The sequence below is a fragment of the Quercus suber genome, unplaced genomic scaffold (genome assembly GCF_002906115.3).
Source record: "Quercus suber isolate HL8 unplaced genomic scaffold, Cork oak 2.0 scaffold_128, whole genome shotgun sequence".
Lineage (NCBI taxonomy): Eukaryota > Viridiplantae > Streptophyta > Magnoliopsida > Fagales > Fagaceae > Quercus > Quercus suber.
In genome coordinates this window covers 278,954-284,455 of record NW_027069591.1, presented here as the reverse complement: position 1 = coordinate 284,455, position 5,502 = coordinate 278,954, and positions in this window count along the sequence as shown.

Below are 5,502 nucleotides of genomic sequence, written 5' to 3'. Positions count from 1 at the left end.
CTGATTTTTGAAATCTAAGAATTTAATTTCTAACTTTTTAAAAATTTATGGTTTAATTTTTCACTTTTGAAACTATAGAGTATAGAGTTTAATTTATTAGTTTTTAAAATCTTAAGATTTCATTGCACCACTATGATTTTATATAATTTTTCCTTTTTTACTATTTTGTTCTATTGGAGTTTGATTTTTATTCCAAACAAAGTAGAGGTTCAGTAAAGTGAGCGTTGGGTTTCCGCGTTCGGCGTCTGCGACTTTCTTGTTTCGCGTTTTGCCTCTCTTTTTTTTTTATTTTTTTTATTTTTTAAGGCCGTTTATGTTGACTTTAGCGGCAAAATTTACTGTTGTGAACAGTGCATGCACTGTTCACACATAAAAAAATATTAAAAATGGGTCTCACAATACTATTCACACATTTAAAAATTATTTTGCTACAGTGTTTTCAGTTTTCAGTTTTTAGTTTCAGCAACAATAAGCTCAATCCAAACGGACAAATTCTAAAAATAAGTTTGAAATTTACAAACAATGAATCTCCCTCAAGAATCTGGCCAAATGCAGCTCAATTAATCAGTTTTTACATTACTAGAAAAACCTTCTAAAAAAAACATGAATTATAAAATGTATCCGTATCAAGAAAATGTCCACATTCAGTTTTATGATTTCACAAATCACTAGCAAAACAAAAAGAAAAAAAAAAAAGATCAATTTGTTGTTTTTTGGTGGGGTAACAATGTTGCACATCTTATTTTCTTTACATATGAACTCACGTGAGTGCACGTGCCAATATGTACTAGTTAGTGAGCAGACACTGGGCCTGATCTAGATTAAGTCAGAATAAGAGGCCACCAAATCCACAAGAAGACATAATTTAAGCATGTTAAAACAAAACAAAAAACAATAATTGTCGGATGTGATGTATTCAAAGATGTTGATAGAATATTCTTATAGGATTTATTGAAGATGGGGGTCGTTACCGGACAGGTTTGGCCCCGTAATTAATTAAGGAGCAAAGTCTCTCTCCAACTTAGTTGAGTGAGAAATTTTATAAATTTTTTGTATATTTTTATGTTAAGTGTGAATTTTAAAAATCTGACCGTTAGATTGCATGTTGTTATTATATTCTTCATGCATGTAAAATTTCAAGAAGATCAAAGATCAATTGTTATCTTATCAAACAAATGTTAAAATTTTAAATTTTTATGGTCTAAAATTGTATATAAAAATAAGTTTATGCATTGAATAATAAATAATATCCAATTTGAATGAAATTTGATATGCGTGTTAAGAACATAATGAACATGAAATTCATTTGTTAGATTTTCAAAATTTACAAAAAAAAAAAAAGAGATATATGAGAAGTTTGAAAAATTTCTCTCCAAACTAGTTTGGAGAGAAACTTTGTTTTTAATCAAGGTCATGCTAACGAGTGTCCTTAGAGCTATGATTAATTATCAATTTTATGAAAGTTTTGACACCATTTTTATGAGAAAAGAAAAAATTTGTTAAAACATTTTTTTTTCTATAAAAACTTTCTTTAAATAGATTATTAGTTATTGTTTTAAGAGTATTTGTTAGCATTTTTCAATTAATTAACTGAGATCGAGAATGCACCAAAATGAGTTTCTTGGTTCATTTTTCTCATATGGGAAAAGCTATATCATTTTACATGATTATCGAAATTTGTAATGCATATTTGTTGTTGATTCTTGGGACCGTACATGCTATTATTACAATGCACATGTTTGTTGAATGTGCAGGGGACATATCAATGACTGTTTTCTTTTTCTTTTTTGGTAAACAGTGACTGTTTTTTGAGGTTTATAAAGCCATATTTATCAGAATCATTTCGAGGTTCACGAAAGCTTATGTTAAAAGTCACACCCTACCGACAAACCATTGTAACTATGCAAAGTTTTGGTTTGCAGATTTGCCAAAATAAAAATAAGAAAATGGTAAAAGGCCATCAATTAGAAAAATGTTGAACTTCACACAGCTTTGTCCAAAGTCCAAACCCCAAATTGTCTAAGTTTTTACTTTTGGGTTGTTTTGACTAAATAATTATGTTTTCTTTTTAAGTTCTTACTTTTATAAAAGGACTATATTTTTAAGTCTTTTATTTTGAAAACCTTGAAGAATGGTCGAGATACTATAAGGTTTTAATTTTTGTCATTCTTAGAGAAATTCATGGTATTAGTTTCATTTTTTAGTATACTTACATGTTCATGTATAAATTTAGTACTAGGTAATGAATTCTTTTTACTGTTGTCTTATTTTTTTTAATTAAATTAATTATATATATTTTAAAATAAATAAATTACTAATTCAATAGGTAGACTAATGACTCAATGGTTAAATGAATGAACCATTGTATTGGTAACTTATCGGTTCCATGCTAAGTACAATTTTGACCACAATGCATAAAAAATGTGTTATGAGTGTGCAAGCCAGGCCGTCAATGAATAAAATTTTAAGTACTAATTTGTACTAGCCTGTATCTTCAGGCTGTGGAAGTTGAAATTGAAGCTAAATCTATTGTAAACCTGATCTCTAATGCTAATAGCAGTAATCGTTTTATTGCTTCTCTCATTGATGATTGCAAGATCTTGGTTTCTCGGATACTTCATAAGAGGATTGTCTATTGCTTCAAGGAAGCCAATAAGTGTGTGAATGCTCTCTCTAGCTAGGATCAGAACAAACCAGCTTGTGGAGTTTATTCTTTTTCACTTCCCGCCAATAGGCTTATAGTTATCTTTAATTCAGACTTTCATGGGTTATATTTTAGCGAAATGTTAACCAATGCCCTTAGAAATATTTTATTTAAAAAATAATAAAACAACAATAAATATTGTTGACTTTTTTTTTTTAATTTTTCATGAAAGTGGTGTCAAAACTTTTATATTATAATTTATGAGAAATGCTAACGAGTGCCCTTAGGGCACTCATTAATAATTCATTTAAAGAAAGTTCTAATATCACTTTGATGAGAAATGAAAAAAATTATTAAAATATTAATTACTTTTTTTTTTTTTCTATAAAAACTTTTTTTAAATGGATTATTGACCAGTGCCCTAAGGGCACTCGTTAACATTTTCTATTATGTATTAACAATTACTCTAGGGGCACCCGTTAACATGACTCTATTTTAATAAGCTTTGTCCTGAATTTGTTGTTGCTTTCTAGTTAATAAATCAGATTTTATTATAAATAAATAAAAATTTAAGTATTAAAATACTCCCACCCCTAAGAGCTTGTTGGGGGTAGTGTGTTAAGTATTACCTTAAACTCTTTGGCAAAAGTTGTCACTAGAGCAAAAATGAGTGCTGAAATTAGCTTAAGCCTCCCCCCTCCAAAAAAAAAAAAAAGCCTTCAGCCTAAAAACCACTGGAATTCCAAACTTTAGTGTCAAAACTCTATATAGTACACTATTCCACCTTTTGATATAAATAATGAATTGAAACTATCAAATTATTATTAAAAGATATTTATTAATTTGGTAAACCAATGCGGTTTAAAATTTATAATCGCTTTATCAATGTAGTTTGGAAAACACTCTTTAAGTCCTAAAATTATTTTTCAGTAAAAATGTTTTATTGCAAAATCTCTCTAAAACTAATCTATTTTGGTACTGCTGTGAGTTCGGAAGTCCTTACAGCTCTTTTACAAACTTGCCGTACGCTTCACACTTTAGTGCACTAGTCTTATAAGGACTCCCAAAAGCTGGAAAAGCATCTTTAAGATAAAGTTGAAATTCCGAGCTATTTTGGGTTAAAGCTCTTTAGTGCACTAGTCTTTCAACTTTTTATAAAAATGATGAATTGATAATGCATTTGCTTATTGAAAATAACACTCATCACGCGCATAGAGAGAGAGAGAGAGAGAGAGAGAGAGAGAGAGTAATAATGGGGCCTTAATTGAATTAAATGGGAAAGAAATTACAAAATATTTGGTTATTAAATGGATGTAACAATATCAGAATGTACTTTAGCTAGGCAGTATAATTTGCCAAAGGTTCCAAACACTAGAAATTATTTTTTAAAATTATTGCTAAAAGCCTAAAACTCTATAGCTAAAATACTTTAGTTAAAATTCTACTCCCTAGTCCCTACTGCAATGCTTAACAAGCACTACCCATTAATCTACAACTTAAATATACAAGCTTTTTTGAGCAATATTAAATAACAAACCCTAAAGCTAATAGTAGATATTAGAGAATACCAAAAGGTGCAATTTTGTGTTCCAAAGCGATAAAAAGATGACAAAAGCATGCATGGGCAGTCTTGGGGAACATGTACCCAGTGACAGGATAATAGTAAGAAATAAGAATGAAGTAGCTTGAGTGAACTTCAAAATTTTGAGATTGCGAGGCAAAAAAAGCTTTCTTTATCACCTAATAAGTGTCCCCCACAAAAGTAATGAGTAGTTTAATCAAAGAAAAGTCAAAGGAAAAAAAACAATTTGATCTTATGATCTTGATCTTTATGGACCGTCCGAAAAGAACTTTCATTAAATATGACACTTAAGACAGCTTTGAATTGAGTGGGATTGAAAGGTCTTGGTGAGGTTCACTACTTTTTTTTTTTTTTTTTGTCTTTATGTTTATGTCTTACCCCTATAAGATTAAATGCAATTAATATGCGGCTAACATAGAAACAATGTGGTGGACCTCTGTGATAAGAATTATCATCAAATATGATAACATCGATCTTGTTTGCATACAGGTGCTGTGTAGGGTTAGTGAGATTTATTTGCTCTCTTAAACAAAAGTTTTTTTCTGGGCTGTCCTTTTATTATTCCGGGTCCATTTTTTTTCTAAGGGAAGAAATGACCCTTATCCTTTTAAAATTTTTATTGTCTCTTCCTGTACTACTTGAAGACCCCATTTCCCACTATAGTGGCATTTTTTTTTTCAATACGATTCGTTGCATGCTGTTGAAGAAGAAGAAGACAAATTACAATGGGGATCGCAAGAAGCAACACCTGCCATGGGATGACTCACTGATAATTAAAGAATCCAATGCCAGACAAAGGGTGAAAATTATATACAAGCGATTCCACTATATGTTCATTAAACCCATTATTAAATTCTTATAATTGAGAATTGATTACCCCATAAAAAAAAAAAATCTAATCAATAATTATACACAATTGTAAAGAAGATCTTAACTCACGAAAAAGGCAAAAATAAAATAAAATTAAGTAAGATAAAAGTACCAAAAATTTCTTTAGGTGGAGCTAGATAGCATAGCAATTAGCAACACTTAAATCTCAAAAGCCCAAACTATTAATTTTAGGTCTTAAATAAGCAAACAAACAAATGTCATATGAAATACAGAGTTATAATGCGCAAGTTATTTGTGTGCACGTATGTGTATATATTTTAAGGGAGTCAATTTCATACTAAAACCATTTTATTTTGGCCAGAGAAACAAAGTATTTTCAATATCAATTGATATCAATTTACCATTTCAGGATTATCGCTATTTATATATTTCTATACACACACAA